The following is an 18147-nucleotide window of genomic DNA, read 5'->3' as shown; positions in this document are numbered from 1 at the left end:
TGGAGGTTGGAAATCTTTCTTCAAATCTTGTTTTGCCATCCGATAGTAGATGACAGTTAGATAAATGATTTAGAGAATTTGATTGTGCTAGTAAAGCTGCACTGGGAGAAACATTTTCTTCAGAAAAAAAAGGCTGGGGATTTTGATGGTTAAACTAATTTATCTAATGGAAATGACAATAACTTTCTTTGCCAAATAGATCTTGATACATCATTCAGGTCAGAATGTAAAAAGCAGCCATCTGAGAATGCATTTAGGCTCAACTTCATCATGAAAGCCTTTGCCAACACAATGTAGAATATGATAGCTAAAATTGACATTACAGTTCTGAGCCAGGCTTACTAAATTTGCCAGTATCTGCTTTAAATTTTTTTAAATGTTTTTGTAATTTTTGTCTGCTCTACCTTTTTTCCCCTTTATTTTCCCTATTGCTCTTCCTCTTTTGGATTAACTTTAGAATGTCTGATTCAGTTATAACCTGGTGCAGAAATAAGGATTCTGCTGATGTATTTAAAACTTCCATCAGGCAGTCCTTACCTACTTGGGCCATGAAATTAGTATAATATCCTGATTCAATAAATCTACAATAATTTATTTCTTTTCCACCAATCTCCACTTTGAAAACATTACATTAGACAAGAGATCCCAGAGGGATCTTGGCGCCCACCAAAGAATGATCTACATCTGACAATGGAAAGATGGATCTTTTCTCTGCTTTTCAAACTTTTACTACAAACTTCATATAAAATTTGAGAAAGATCCTTTCATTACTTACTAAGATATATGGCAGTAACAAACTTCAATTATCAAAATCCAAGATGGCTACCTGTTGGCCATCTTGTTCAGCAATTGGTCCCAAAATGCAATATATATGCACAACTAAGGTCCTAGGGGAACCTAAATATGAAATATGAGACAGATCGTTTCAGTACTTTCAGAGAAATAGCAGTAACAAACTTTCAATAATCAAATTCCAAGATGGCGGCCTATCGGCCATTTTTTCCACCGAATGGTCTGAAAATGCAATATGCACAACTAGGGACCTAGAGGAACCTGCACATGAAATTTGAGACAGATTATTTCAGTACTTTCTGAGAAATAGTGGTAATAAAACTTCAATTACCAAAATCCAAGATGGCTGCCTGTCAGCCATCTTGTTCACCGATCGGTCCCAATATGCAATATGCACAACTAGGGACCTAGAGGAACCTACAAATACAATTTGAGACAGATCCTTTCAGTACTTTCTAAGAAATAGCGGTAACAAATTTCAACTATCAAAAAATCCAAGATGGCGGCCTGTCGGCCATCTTGTTCACGTCATCGATCAGTCCGAAAATGGTGTATGCACAACAAGACCTCTAGAGGAACATGCACATGAAATCTGAGACATATCCCTTCATTACTTTCTGAGAAATAGTGGTAACAAACTTTAACTATCAAAATCCAAGATGGCTGCCTGGCGGCCATCTTGTTGGCCGATCGGTCCCAAAATGCAATATGCACAACTAATGACCTAGGGGAACCTGGACGAAATTTGAGACAGATCCCTTCATAACTTTCTGAGAAATAGCGGTAACAAACTTCAATTGTCAAAATCCAAGATGGCGGCCTGGTGGCCATCTTGCTGTCTGATTGGTCCAAAAATGCATTATGCACAACTAGGGCCCTAGGGCAACCTACATATGAAATTTGAGAAAGATCCTTTCAGTACTTTCTAAGAAATAGCGGTAACAAATTTCAACTATCAAAATCCAAGATGGCGGCCTGTCGGCCATCTTGTTCACCGATCAGTCAGAAAATGCTTTATGCACAACAAGACCTCTAGAGGAACCTGCACATGAAATTTGAGACATAACCCTTCATTACTTTCTGAGAAATAGTGGTAACAAACTTTAACTATCAAAATCCAAGATGGCTGCCTGGCGGCCATCTTGTTGGCCGATCGGTCCCAAAATGCAATATGCACAACAAATGACCTAGGGGAACCTGCACACGAAATTTGAAAAAGATCCCTTCATAACTTTCTGAGAAATAGCGGTAACAAACTTCAATTGTCAAAATCCAAGATGGCGGCCTGGTGACCATCTTGCTGTCTGATTGGTCCAAAAATGCAATATGCACAACGAGGGCCCTAGGGCATCCTACATATGAAATTTGAGAAAGATCCCTTCAGTACTTTCTGAGAAATAGCGGTAACAAACTTTAACTATCAAAATCCAAGATGGCTGCCTGGCAGCCATTTTGTTGACCGATCAGTCCCAAAATGCAATATGCACAACTAGGGCACTAGGGGAACCTGCACATGAAATTTGAGACAGATCCCTTCAGTACTTTTTGAGAAATAGCGGTAACAAACTTTAACTATCAAAATCCAAGATGGCTGCCTGGCGGCCATCTTGTTGACCGATTGGTCCCAAAATGCAATATGCACAACTAGGGCCCTAGGGGAACCTACATATCAAATTTGAAAAAGATCCCTTTAGTACTTTCTGAGAAGTAGTGGTAACAAGAATTGTTAACGGACGGACCACGGACGAAAGGCGATTTGAATAGCCCACCATCTGATGATGGTGGGCTAAAAACACCTTCGGATGAACCTGGCGATGTAGCAAGACGAATAGTTCAATCTAGTACAATTCTACATCCAAAAAACATTTATTTTCTTTTGATACTAGTTGGGCAACACATACTAGTTGGGCAACACCTGAAGGAGTGTTGCGGATGAAATGAAGAGAAGAGAAAGGGAAGATAACTCTTGTTGTTACTCTTAAACGGGACCAATTCCATTAGGTTATGAACAAGAGGCCGGTGGGCCTTAACGGTCATCTGACTATTGGCACAATACAACACCTCAAAGAATGAAGTAGTGTCACACAGTTAAGGCAATCCAAAAAAAACCTCTTTTATTAGAAGAAGTCCAGGTCCTGATATATTCAATGAATTAGACCATGAATGAAGGTCCCTTGATCCCCAACATGCTGCAAATCCAATATCTAGTCTCAAGGTAGTCATTCATGTTACAGGCTCAATATCAGGTCTCTATACGCCTTTAAATTATTCGCACGAAGTCGTTTAAAAGATTTAAGCCTATTTGACCTGAATGAAGGTCAAGATAATTTATTTGAACAAATTTGGTAGCCCTTCATCAAAGCATGCCGCAGACTCAATATGAGTACCTTACCCTGGGCCTTTTGGTTCTTGAGAAGAAGTCGTTTAAAGATTTTAGCTTTTTTGACCCCTGTGACCTTGATTGAAGGTCAAGGTCCTTCATTTGAACAAACTTGGTAGCCATTCATTCTAGCATGCCACGACCTAATATTAGATCCCTAGGCCTCTTAGTTATTCACAAGAGGTCGTTTAAAGATTTTAGCCTATTTGACCCCTGTGACCTTGAATGAAGGTCATTGTCCTTCATATGAACAAAGTTGGTAGCCATTCATCTCTGCATGTCACAGGCCCAATATCAGGTCTCTAGACTACTTACTTATTCACATGAAGTTGTTTAAATCTTTTAGCCTATTTGACCCCTGTGACCTTGAATGAAGGTCAAGGTCATTTATTTGAACAAACTTGGCAGCCCTTCATTCCAGCATGCCGCAGACCCAATATGAGTACCCTGGGCCATTTGGTTCTTGATAAGAATTTGTTTTAAGATTTTAGCCTTTTTGACCACTGTGATCTTGAATCAAGTTCAAGGTCATTCATTTGAACAAACTTGGTAGCCCTTCATCCCAGCATGCTACAGGCCAAATATCAGTACCCAGGTCCTTTAGTTTTAATGAAAAAGTTTCGCACTGCAGACTGCGGACGGAGCACGATGACGGACGATGCATGATGACAATAGATCTTCCTGACCCTTCGGGTCAGATGTCCTAAAAATATACCAGAGCTTGAAATCATTTTAGGATTTTTTAGGTCAAGGTTATTTATTTAAACAACCTTGGTAGTTCATTGTATAATATATACTGGCAGTTAACCTGAAAGATACAATTTAATTGATTGTCTATAAAAACACCAATAAAGGAATGTAATTAAAAAATGAAAAAATCCTTTTAAGCTACATCCTCAATACTCCATGGGTAACTATCACTGACGTAATATCCACTCTTGGAATATCTCATAGTAACTTGGAGCCACTTCAGAAGAAACAAACTGACCAATCACAGGCTTGCAGAAATCATTTTTGGCTACATCCTCAATACTCCAGGGGTTACTATCACTGACGTAATATCCACTCATGGACTAATATCTCTTAGTAAAATTGGATGCAGTTCAGATGAAAACAAGAGGCCCAAGAGGCCTTGATGGTCACCTGAGTGCTGATACAGAAAGAACATTGCAAAGTTGGTTCAAATCTTTAAAAAGCATTTATGAATTAAAAGAAACCCCTTTTGGACCCACTCCTCAGGCCCCTGGGGGTCAGTCATGGAAAATTTGTTAATAGGATTCAATGGCCATATCATACTGATAATTCTGACAACATTTGACTCATTTTCTAATATTTACAGTCAGTGGTGAATTGATAGTATAAACCCCGTTGATTTCAACCAAAGGCTACTCAACTTTATTTCTCGATAGATTGAGTATGTCACGCGCAATTTGGAGCCGCACGGATGAATTTATGGTGGCCCAAATCAGAAACTTTTGGTGTTTTTTCAGTACCGAACGTACGTTCGATGAACATGTAAGCTTACATGTATCAAAATAGGTTTGAACAAATATACATGTACGTGTGTAAATACAAATGTAGAAAAGTTACATTGTTTATGTTACTACCGTACCTCTTTGAGCAATGCTTCCGTGCTATGATAAATAAACAATGTTGTACAATGTACAGTTTTGCACATTCCGATGACGTCGCAATGTTTACATGTTGTGTGTCGGTGAGTCTGTGTTGTTCGCTACAACATGTAGCCTAGATCTACATCCTATTTGTATTTTTAACATCTTTGGTTGTACGCGAATGGATAAGATATGTAAGGACATCATCAGTCTTTGAGTTGGATAAGTTTAACCAAAACGACCTAGCACGACAATGCATTTTTGTTCATCTCGGGGGACAGACAAGTCCTGTGCGTTATCTACTGTGAATCGGCGAGAGTAGGCCTTACAATGTACGTTTGGGTGTTTCGAAATATCAATGAAATGGAATCCTACAATTGTAGCTTTACAATACTTGTAATAGATATCTCTAATATTTATTGAAGTGTTTGAAACAACAATATAAATATAAGCTAACATTTTGAGAGCGGTAAACGTTTACAGTAGTGGGCCTACCTGTGTTTGTACATGTTCCTCGAAACGACGTCCCGATACATTTGAATCTCCAAAATCCGGAAATAATGACATGGAACTATGTAAACATCCGTATTTTCAAGAAATTTCAAACGTGAACTGATTAAGTAGAACTCAAGTGATCACAAAATTGAAGAAACTCTATGTTTGTCACACTTCCTTGACACAGGCGGTTTGAATCGGACGCCGCGTCACAACTACGTTAAATATCCTGCCACGTTATGAATTGTGTAAGCGTGTGTAATCATACGATTAAAACCAAACTGCTTTGCATCATGGTGTTTTTAACAACAGGTAAATAAAACGATTTATAGTTCCATACCGGGAAAACCCCAGATATATGCTTCATCAGACGGAACTCATTTTATTTGTATGTTCATTGATAAATTGGCGGGAATTTTCGCCACTTCGAGTGGCTGTTCCAAATGCCTGTCGGAACCAAACGATATAATTCAATTTTAGTCTTATAAATGCCACAAACACTATTAAGGGTAAATTTTGAGCTATGAAAATAATAGTTAAGACTGTAAATAAAAGGATTAAAGTCTCTTTCTGGTGGTTCTATCGAAGGATAAAGTTGAGTAGGGTATCGATATTTGTTTCATGGGACCGCTTCGCGGTCCATTCCAAATATCGATACCCTACTCAACTTTATCCTTCGATAGAACCACCAGAAAGAGACTTTAATCCTTAATTACAAATGACCAAATAATGTTCAAAAATGTGTTTTCCCTATAAAAACGATAGTAAACTTGACCCCTCCCGAGGGGAAAACATGAGACCCCAAGGTTCATATATAATTCATAATTATTGTAAAGGACCTTAAGACCTTTCCATCTATGAAGAGTATTTGATTCTACCATTTCCACAATTTTAGATGAAGGTTTTTGAAGTTTAAGCCTATCCTATTTGACCCAGTTAAGCCCCACCCCTCAGGCCCCTGAGGGTCAGTTATGGGAAATATGTTAATATGATTCATTGACCATTTCATACTGATAATTTTGATTCATTTTCTATTACAAATGACCAAATAATGCTCAAAAATGTGTTTTACCTAAATAAACTATAGTAAACTTGACCCCCTCCCCACGTGATTCCATATATGAAGAGTATTTGATTCCACTATTTCTTGAATTTTAGAAGAAGATTGTTGAAGTTTTAGCCTAATTGACCCCTTTTGGCCCCAACCCTCAGGTTCCTAGGGGACCATATAATTCACAATTTTGATTGACTTTTGGCCTTGAAAGGTCTCTGCAAAATTAGATTAGGTCACTGGAGACTTCATCTCAGGTGACCTCAAAACTGAGTCCTGCATAGACTTCCTTTCAAGATTACAGAGAAAGTAACACCCAACTTCAAACCAACCCCTGAGTGATAGTAACCCCGGGCATATGGAGAAGGATTAGGCTATTGCTCTGCTATTTTCTTAAATAAAGGGAGACTTAAAACTTGAATGTGGCATTTTATAATTGTCCCAATGACATACAATTAAGCAAGGAGTTCATCATAATTGCTATTGCTGCCTGGAATATGCATTTTCATGAATAATCATGCAAAAGTCTCTGCTAGCTACCCCCATTTTATCGAAAAAAAAAAGTAAAAAAATGGAAATGATAGACAATATCGCCTGGCTGGCACTCAATCTCTTACAAATACATACATTTTAGAGAGCAAGAAATGTTAAACAGTTTTTTACAGAGAAAAAAACAACAAAATAAAACTACTGCTATAATCAAGTTAAAATAACCAGAAAATGTATAAATCTATCTAATAGATGTATAAATGTATGTATGTACTTCATATGATTGCAATTACTATACATACATGTATATTGTATATGGTATGTCTGAGTGAATGTGTATATGCCTGTATTATGTTATGTACTATAAAATGTCTTGAAAAATAAAAAAAATTATAAAAAATATAAAATAACCAGGATTCATTTAATATGGATTATATCGTTTCATAATGACACGGCATCAAAAATTTGAAAAATATCATGTAATTATACATGTGCATCACGAATAATCATGTAAAAGTCTCTGCTACCCCCATTTTATCAATAAGAAACTGTTTTTCCACATGTAGATAAAAAAAATGTCAAAATATAGACAATATTGGTCTGACCGAATACTCAATCCATAACAAAACCTACATTTCTCTGTTTTTGCAATTCTTTTAGTGATATTGAGCATTTTGCTAGAAAATATACCTTAAAAAATAATAAGCCAATTACCTCCCTTTATCTAATCCCAATGAAAACTGTTAATATGAACATTTAAAGAATATTAAGTTTTTAATTTAAAACCCACGTACCCTTTTACAAGTAAGTCAGTTGTTTGATGGTATACATGCATCTGATCATACATGTACTTGCATAAGATATTTAACAATATAGTGCTTTAATCAAGAAATGCCTTGGAAATGTATAATGCTAATTCAAATTTCATGTTGGGCAATTAGGGTAATGAGTTATATTAGGTGCCAATCTTTCTAATTATCATAACATTTATGAGACCTTTTATGAGAACTCTATTCGTGGGGCCACGGTGACCAAGTGGTAAAGTTGTCCCAACATATTACCACAAGCCGTCCACCTCTGGGTCACAAGTTCGAATCCTATGTGGAGAATTTGCCAGGTACTGACAGCTGGTCTGTGATTTTTCTCCGAGTTTTCCGGCTTTCCTCCACCATCAAACCTGGCACGTCCTTAAATAACCCTGCATGGCTGTTAATAGGACGTTAAACTAATAAAAAAAGAGAACTCTATTCTACATCCGAATTGTACATCCTAATTGGAACACATATGGTACCAGGTAATTAAATTATTTTAAATCCTTGATACTGCTGAATGATATGAAAATCAGTTAAATAAATCATCACATTAAAGGATCTATTTGTAGCTTTTATTCATATGCAGAAATGAATTACTTAATTGGTACATCTTTCATACTTCAGTCTTTTGTTTTATTAATCATATTTAATTTATATATATATATAGGTACTAGTATTTAAAATAGTTACCGTTTCCAAGTGTTATTCATCACAGATGAAAAAAATGTCAACAGCAAGCAAATCATATATTTAAAAGTCTATACCTTTTTTTTTTTAAATTGTTTTTTTGATTTAGAAACATTTTGAAAACCTTTCTCAAGCTGATGAGGCTGTTACAAGTTTGACATTCACTACTGTATAGTGAGTGTTATAACTAGGTCTCCTTTTACCTAGATACTGTATGATATTTTAAAAAACCCCAGAAAACTTGGTATTTTGGAAATAAAATGTCAAAATATCCTTAAAGGCTCGTGGTATTTCAAATTTTATAAATTTCAGTTTAATAAATTTCAAATGATGTAGCCATGAGTGTAAGATTCTATTTATCACATAACTAGTATTAATCAAAACATAGTCAAAACTTCAGTGATTCTGACAGGACAGTGGCGTAGGAAGATGAAACGTGGGGGGGGGGGGGGGGCAAAGGTCCTCAATATTTCATAATTTCATAACACACACCCCCCCCCCGCCCCCGCACCCACAGGAGATACTTGATTTACTTATTTACTTTTTTCATGTATCATTACATATTTATTGGGGGTCCGAGGGATTTGAATATACCGGATTCACACCATCGGCACATTGTTGTGTAACTCAAAATAATAATCAACTGATTGTCTCGCTAAGACATATAAACAAATAAATCTTTTAACAAGCATTTTTTGTAATAGTATAATTCCTTGATGGATATTTTTAGTCTAGTTCGTGTGTATTGAATTTTCATTATTAAAGGTTTGAACATTACATGCTTGAATGTTTTAGGAAACGTGCAGCGAAATATTTTCTAAAAAGTTCAAAAATGTGTAGGAGGACCCTTTTTTCTTTCAAATGTGAATTTTTAGAACAGTTCACTCCGCGAAAAATGGGGGGGGGGGGGGGGGAAAAAAGACATGTTTCCCCCGCCCCTGCAGGATGTGCTTAGTTTAAAGTGCACCTTGACCTCAATAAATGACCACCAGATCAGAGTCCAGGGGCACCAAGAAGATATCAACAACTTCCTTTATAAGGAACAAGAGGCCCATGGGCCTTAACGGTCATCTGACTCATTGCACAAAACAACAAAGTCACAGTATAAAGTATTGGTTAACAATTAATATAAACAATACAAGGAACTCCTTAGTTGAATATGTAAGTTTCTGAAATAGGTAAATGTCATTCGTTGAACAAACTTGGTAGCCCTTCATCCACATATGGTTGTAACCCATTTACGGATTTTAAAGCCAAATTTCAGCAAAGCTTCCATTTTGGACATCCGCCATACTATCCCCATGGGTCTTAGGTCCTTTATAAAATATGATTGTCCTCACCTAAAGTTCCCCTTCAGAATCAATTAAAACCCCTATAGACCAATTTTCCTTGAGATTGGAGACTGAAACCTGAAAACAGGAAGTGGGCCAGCGGCCATCTTGGAAAAACCAAAGACTTAATGAAAATGTTTGCATGTTGTTCGGCATTAATTTAAACCCCTATAGACCAATTTTCATTGAGATTGGAGACCAAAATCTGAAAACAGGAAGTGGGCCAGCTAACATTAAGAAAATTTGCCCTTTTGGGGCCCCACACCTCAGGCCCTAGGGGTCGGACCAGACTCATATATATAAAATGCGATTGTCCTTCCCCAATGATGTTTCACACCAAATATGGATGAAATCCATCCAAGGATGAAGGACTAGTAGGATTTTTAAGCTTCAATTAAGAAAATTTCCCCTTTTTAGGCCCCATCCCTCTGTCCCTAGGGGTCGGACCAGGCTCATTTATATAAAATATGATTGTCCTTCCCCAATGATGTTTTACACTAAATATGGATGAAATCCATCCAAGGATGAAGGAGGAGTAGGATCTAGCTTAAATTAAGAAAATTTGACCTTTTGGAGCCCCGCCCCTCTGCCCATAGTGATCGGATCTATTTCATTTATATAAAATATGATTGTCCTTCCCCAATGATGTTTCACACCAAATATGGATGAAATCCATTCAAGGATGAAGGAGGAGTAGGATTTTAAAGCTTAAATTAAGAAAATTTCCCCTTTTGGAGCCCCACCCCTCTGCCCCTAGGGGTCGGACCAGGCTCATTTATATAAAATATGATTGTCCTTCTTCCCCAACGATGTTTCACACCAAATATGGATGAAATCCATCCAAGGATGAAGGAGAAGTAGGATTTTAAAGCTAAAATTAAGAAAATTTGCCCTTTCGGGGCCCCACCCCTCAGCCCCTAGGGTTCGGACCAGGCTCATTTATATAAAATATGATTGTCCTTCCCCAATGATATTTTACACCAAATATGGATGAAATCCATCCAAGGATGAAGGAGGAGTAGGATTTTAAAGCTAAAATTAAGAAAATTTGCCCTTTTTTGGGCCCAATCCCTCAGCCCCTAGGGGTCGGACCAGGCTCATTTATATAAAATATGAATGTCCTTCCCCAATGATGTTTCACACCAAATATGGATGAAATCCATCCAAGGATGAAAGAGGAGTAGGATTTTAAAGCTTAAATTAAGAAAATTTGCCCTTTTGGAGCCCCGCCCCTCTGCCCATAGTGGTCGGATCTATTTCATTTATATAAAATATGATTGTCCTTCCCCAATGATGTTTCACACCAAATATGGATGAAATCCATTCAAGGATGAAGGAGGAGTAGGATTTTAAAGCTTAAATTAAAGAAAATTTCCCCTTTTGGAGCCCCGCCCCTCTGCCCCTAGGGGTCGGACCAGGCTCATTTATATAATATATGATTGTCCTTCCCAAATGATGTTTCATACCAAATATGGATGAAATCCATTCAAGGATGAATGAGGAGTAGGATTTTAAAGCTTAAATTAGAAAATTTCCTCTTTTGGAGCCCCGCCCCTCTGCCCCTAGGGGTCGGACCAGGCTCATTTATATAAAATATGATTGTCCTTCTTCCCCAACGATGTTTCACACCAAATATGGATGAAATCCATCCAAGGATGAAGGAGAAGTAGGATTTTAAAGCTAAAGTTAAGAAAATTTGTCCTTTCGGGGCCCCACCCCTCAGCCCCTAGGGATCGGACCAGGCTCATTTATATAAAATATGATTGTCCTTCCCCAATGATATTTTACACCAAATATAGATGGAATCCATTCAAGGATGAAGGAGGAGTAGGATTTTAAAGCTAAAATTAAGAAAATTTGCCCTTTTTTGGGCCCAATCCCTCAGCCCCTAGGGGTCGGACCAGGCTCATTTATATAAAATATGAATGTCCTTCCCCAATGATGTTTCACACCAAATATGGATGAAATCCATCCAAGGATGAAAGAGGAGTAGGATTTTAAAGCTTAAATTAAGAAAATTTGCCCTTTTGGGGCCCCGCCCCTCTGCCCATAGTGGTCGGATCTATTTCATTTATATAAAATATGATTGTCCTTCCCCAATGATGTTTCACACCAAATATGGATGAAATCCATCCAAGGATGAAGGAGGAGTAGGATTTTAAAGCTTAAATTAAGAAAATTTCCCCTTTTGGAGCCCCGCCCCTCTGCCCCTAGGGGTCGGACCAGGCTCATTTATATAATATATGATTGTCCTTCCCCAATGATGTTTCACACCAAATATGGATGAAATCCATTCAAGGATGAATGAGGAGTAGGATTTTAAAGCTTAAATTAAGAAAATTTCCTCTTTTGGAGCCCCGCCCCTCTGCCCCTAGGGGTCGGACCAGGCTCATTTATATAAAATATGATTGTCCTTCTTCCCCAACGATGTTTCACACCAAATATGGATGAAATCCATCCAAGGATGAAGGAGAAGTAGGATTTTAAAGCTAAAGTTAAGAAAATTTGTCCTTTCGGGGCCCCACCCTCAGCCCCTAGGGATCGGACCAGGCTCATTTATAGAAAATATGATTGTCCTTCCCCAATGATATTTTACACCAAATATAGATGAAATCCATCCAAGGATGAAGGACTAGTAGGATTTTTAAGCTTCAATTAAGAAAATTTCCCTTTTTAGGCCCCGTCCCTCTGTCCCTAGGGGTCGGACCAGGCTCATTTATATAAAATATGATTGTCCTTCCCCAATGATGTTTTACACTAAATATGGATGAAATCCATCCAAGGATGAAGGAGGAGTAGGATTTAGCTTAAATTAAGAAAATTTGACCTTTTGGAGCCCCGCCCCTCTGCCCATAGTGATCGGATCTATTTCATTTATATAAAATATGATTGTCCTTCCCCAATGATGTTTCACACCAAATATGGATGAAATCCATTCAAGGATGAAGGAGGAGTAGGATTTTAAAGCTTAAATTAAGAAAATTTCCCCTTTTGGAGCCCCACCCCTCTGCCCTAGGGGTCGGACCAGGCTCATTTATATAAAATATGATTGTCCTTCTTCCCCAACGATGTTTCACACCAAATATGGATGAAATCCATCCAAGGATGAAGGAGAAGTAGGATTTTAAAGCTAAAATTAAGAAAATTTGCCCTTTCGGGGCCTCACCCCTCAGCCCCTAGGGTTCGGACCAGGCTCATTTATATAAAATATGATTGTCCTTCCCAATGATATTTTACACCAAATATAGATGGAATCCATTCAAGGATGAAGGAGGAGTAGGATTTTAAAGCTAAAATTAAGAAAATTTGCCCTTTTTTGGGCCCAATCCCTCAGCCCCTAGGGGTCGGACCAGGCTCATTTATATAAAATATGAATGTCCTTCCCCAATGATGTTTCACACCAAATATGGATGAAATCCATCCAAGGATGAAAGAGGAGTAGGATTTTAAAGCTTAAATTAAGAAAATTTGCCCTTTTGGGGCCCCGCCCCTCTGCCCATAGTGGTCGGATCTATTTCATTTATATAAAATATGATTGTCCTTCCCAAATGATGTTTCACACCAAATATGGATGAAATCCATCCAAGGATGAAGGAGGAGTAGGATTTTAAAGCTTAAATTAAGAAAATTTCCCCTTTTGGAGCCCCGCCCCTCTGCCCCTAGGGGTCGGACCAGGCTCATTTATATAATATATGATTGTCCTTCCCCAATGATGTTTCACATCAAATATGGATGAAATCCATTCAAGGATGAATGAGGAGTAGGATTTTAAAGCTTAAATTAAGAAAATTTCCTCTTTTGGAGCCCCGCCCCTCTGCCCCTAGGGGTCGGACCAGGCTCATTTATATAAAATATGATTGTCCTTCTTCCCCAACGATGTTTCACACCAAATATGGATGAAATCCATCCAAGGATGAAGGAGAAGTAGGATTTTAAAGCTAAAGTTAAGAAAATTTGTCCTTTCGGGGCCCCACCCCTCAGCCCCTAGGGATCGGACCAGGCTCATTTATATAAAATATGATTGTCCTTCCCCAATGATATTTTACACCAAATATAGATGAAATCCATTCAAGGATGAAAGAGGAGTAGGATTTTAAAGCTAAAATTAAGAAAATTTGCCCTTTTGGGGCCCCATCCCTCAGCCCCTAGGGGTCGGACAAGGCTCATTTATATAAAATATGATTGTCCATCCCCAATGATGTTTCACACCAAATATGGATGAAATCCATCCAAGGATGAAGGAGGAGTAGGATTTTAAAGCTTAAATTAAGAAAATTTGCCCTTTTGGGGCCCCATCCCTCAGCCCCTAGGGGTCGGACCAGGCTCATTTATATAAAATATGATTGTCCTTCCCCAATGATGTTTCACACCAAATATGGATGAAATCCATCCAAGGATGAAGGAGGAGTAGGATTTTAAAGCTAAAATTCAGAAAATTTGCCCTTTTGGGGCCCCGCCCCTCTGCCCCTAGGGGTTAGACCAGGCTCATTTATATAAAATATGATTGTCCTTCCCCAATGATGTTTCACACCAAATATGGATGAAATCCATCCAAGGATGAAGGAGGAGTAGGATTTTAAAGCTAAAATTAAGAAAATTTGCCCTTTTTTGGGCCCCATCCCTCAGCCCCTAGGGGTCGGACCAGGCTCATTTATATAAAATATGAATGTCCTTCCCCAATGATGTTTCACACCAAATATGGATGAAATCCATCCAAGGATGAAAGAGAAGTCGGATTTTAAAGCTTAAATTAAGAAAATTTGCCCTTTTTTGGGCCCCACCCCTCAGCCCCTAGGGGTCGGACAAGGCTCATTTATATAAAATATGATTGTCCATCCCCAATGATGTTTCACACCAAATATGGATGAAATCCATCCAAGGATGAAGGAGGAGTAGGATTTTAAAGCTAAAATTAAGAAAATTTGCCCTTTTGGGGCCCCACCCCTCAGCCCCAAGGGGTCGGACCAGGCTCATTTATATAAAATATGATTGTCCTTCCCCAATGATGTTTCACACCAAATATGGATGTAATCCGCTCAAGGGTTAAGGAGGAGTAGGCTTTTGTATAAATAGTCTTACGCACGACGCACGGCGCACGGCGCACGGCGGACGGCGCACGGCGGACGGCGGACGGCGCACGACGACGGACGAAACACGATGACAATAGGTCATCCTGACCTTCGGTCAGATGACCTAAAAATCTTACAAATTTTCTTGACATTGTTTATTTAATTCTAGATCTATTGAATCCTTGAGAGAATAGCCAGGGCTTAAGCTCTGGGTCAAAATTGGGATTACTTTGTTTAGGTTCAATTCTGTTTTATGCAAGAGTGGCGAATCAGGCTTGGATTCGACGTGTCAACCGAGATAATCATACAACATCACAGACGTCATTAATATCTACGACGCCACAATAACGTTCGTCTTACAACATTTATGACATGACCGAATATGACATTGCTAATTTTAAATGGGTCAGAGTGATATTATACATGTATGCTAATTTTCACAACACGGGTCAATCTGATGATTCCTGTCGGCATCCTAATTATTACGCAGTAGTTGTCTATCACTATACACAACACAGCAAAATTGTGAAATGAATTTTCATTAATATTATTGCCCTCACCCACCCAGTCTGTACAGTAACTTAAGCCTAAGCAATTATTATGTGTCATGTAAAACTGCAGTGCATACAAATGTCCATATCTACATGTAATAATGTTGATCATATCCATTGTCAACCTAACATTGTTACCATTTTTTTTTTTTTATTTTCTGGTTTGTTTTCTTTAGTTGTCGAATATTCAGATTACTCAAAGACGTTTCGGTACCTTCTGAAAGTCATTTCGCCCTGTTCACTTTATGATACCGAAAAGACTTCCGCATGTACCGAAATGACATGTAACGAAGCTAACATTACGTACATTACATGTGAGCCTACGCACTACCGAAACGATATGTGCATGACTTTATGGTTTAACTACTAGCAATTTAATCATATGCTCAAACAGTATATTAGGAGATACATATATTCAAACGGCATCTGCCTCAAAGTCGGTACAGTTGTCAGTTTACGTGCTGTTAAGCCATGATTTAGAACACATGCATGGTTCTGTTGTCAGACAGTCACTCGCGATGATCATAAACAGACTGTAAACAGTACCTTATGTTTATATTTGCAGGCCTACAAAAACAATCAAATATATCTGATAATACTAATATCCACCGATAATGATATTGATGTCTATAACAAGTAAAATGAACAATTACTTACCTGATAATGCCGGATTTAACTTGAACATCAAGGCGGCTTCAACGTTTTTACTCAACCGGATACAAACACTACACATTCCTTATAGGGGGCGCGATAGTCTGCGCCATGATTTTGTGCGTTCGAGACAGTACAAATACATTCATTTCACTGTTGCAATTGTTGGGCGCATTTTGTAACATAAATGTGATGATTAGTGCATACATTATTTACTCATTTTTATAATGTTTAGTCACTTCTACAGAAAATTTCAAAAATATCACTCATTTTTAAATGGTATATTTGCCGGTCCAATCGTTCAGAATAGCTCAGAAGGAAGGCGCCTGGGACCCCGAAATATCTCGTCTGTTGTGGAAATTTACCGAGAACCTGCGAAATACCACCTTTATTCATGGCTGTATTGTGGCCGTTGTATATAACATTTCCAAAAGTAAGAACTACCGTTTTGTTCAGAATTACAAGGACTTTTTATATGTAGAGTTCTAGCTTCTCAGCTTTATTAATTTATTTACTAGGATAGATTAAACAGAAATCAGTGGTCAAAATGCCGATTTTGGGGGTTTTACACCAAAATATCTCGTCGTTTTGAATTTTCACAGCTAAGGTGATTATATCAATCGATAGATCACGCCGTGATTAGCTTACATTCAAAATTTCAGCAAAATATATCGTTGGATTTCCTTATTACTCAAATCGCGGTTATAAGCGGGTTGATAGCTAAAAGTTGTCGTGTTAACATTTCGTTCCGAAGGAACGATAACAGTTGTTATCGTACCTTACGTCTCTTCATTTCATAATTAAAGTGTGCTTCCATGGGCAATCTAAGCTGCTACTTTCTATCACCTTACGTTTCAGAGGATGCCTAGTTTTTATTGTTTTTTACACCATGAATACAATAATGAACAGTATTACTGGTACTCATTATTTCTGCTCTTGTAATTATTTGTATATCATCAGTATTGTCAGGCTGACGAACACAGTAAACATCTTTTACAACTGAATGATCTGGCTGGGTAGAAGAATCAGGTTTTGCTTGATATTGATTGTCAGCTATTATAAAACTTTTACCATTAAATATCCATTTCTCGCATGGCTGCCTTGGGATGAAGCTTTCAACTTTTTCAAAATACTGTTCTGGATGATCCCTTCGAAGATGAAAGAGGTACATGTGGTGGTCTATTACAGTGTATCTCTTCCGAATGTCAAAAGTCTCATCCAGGAGCAAAAGATCAAAGTTGCATCTCTGTAGATAAAAAGAAAAAAAATTGTCATGACCAAATAAACTGTATATCAAGTACGAAATCACAATGCAAAATAGAGTTTTCAATACCCTACAAAATATATATAAACATGCGGTTACATGAGAAAATTCAACTACAGTGTATTAATTCAATGAAAATATATGTATATAGGCAAAAATAATTTAATAATATTTTTACACAACTTTTAAATGGATCTCCATAAGGTTTTATTGGTACTTCAATTTTTTGCATCATAACTCCCTTAATTGGTGTATAATTTTGAGTAAATTTTAGCAAACAATATCAAAACATTAAACTCAGATTTACATTCAATACACACTAACCAAGGCAGGCGGACAGAGCCTCAAATCTGTAGAATCATCAGCATAGCCCCAAGGCAATGCCTCACATCACTCATCAAACGTACTGAAGATGTGTGTCTGGGAGAAAAAAAATATACCATTATTTACTATGCTATAAACAAATAGAGACAAGTTATCTTTCAGTGACATTAAGATAGATAAAATGTGGTGAAACCTCACTTCACATGCATCTTAACCTGCTTAATACCAGTAAGCAAATTAATGAAAAGACTTAAATATCTCAAACAGGTTATATAGATAGTATGACTTCGTAAGTATGAAGCTCTTACACAAATATCAAATAAAATAAAGCATAATTGGCACTTGTATTGATATATATTTACAGTTTGCACTGACATGGACTCAATAACCATGCTTTCTAGTATTATCATTAGGCCATTCCAATTTGATTTCTTGTTCTTCGGATTTTGGGATTTTAAAATAGGAGCGAGCGAGTGAAATTTTTTTAATTCTAAAAATATTTTGAAAGCAGAAAAAATTGGAGCGAGCGAATATTTTCACGGTATTTTTTTATTTGACTTTTATGTTTATTTCTTGAAATAACAATTACTATTAATAACAGAGTTTTTATGTTAAAATATGAGTTTTGCTGTTTTCTT

The 18147-nt window shown here is 37.5% G+C and overlaps 1 long non-coding RNA gene across 1 annotated transcript; it reads right to left on the bottom strand.

Moving 5' to 3' along the window:
• Positions 1-16773: 16773 nt before the first annotated feature.
• Positions 16774-17784, bottom strand: LOC138312786 (uncharacterized). The gene is made up of 2 exons (XR_011207049.1): positions 17510-17784; positions 16774-17167 (listed from the first exon to the last, which is right to left on the bottom strand). It is a non-coding gene; the product is annotated as an uncharacterized lncRNA (long non-coding RNA).
• Between the last annotated feature and the right edge of the window lie 363 nt (positions 17785-18147).

This window comes from Argopecten irradians, unplaced genomic scaffold (genome assembly GCF_041381155.1).
Source record: "Argopecten irradians isolate NY unplaced genomic scaffold, Ai_NY scaffold_0468, whole genome shotgun sequence".
In the NCBI taxonomy this organism is placed as follows: Eukaryota; Metazoa; Mollusca; class Bivalvia; order Pectinida; family Pectinidae; genus Argopecten; species Argopecten irradians.
The sequence above is the reverse complement of the archived record's forward strand: the minus strand, read 5'-3'. Positions and strand labels throughout refer to the sequence as shown.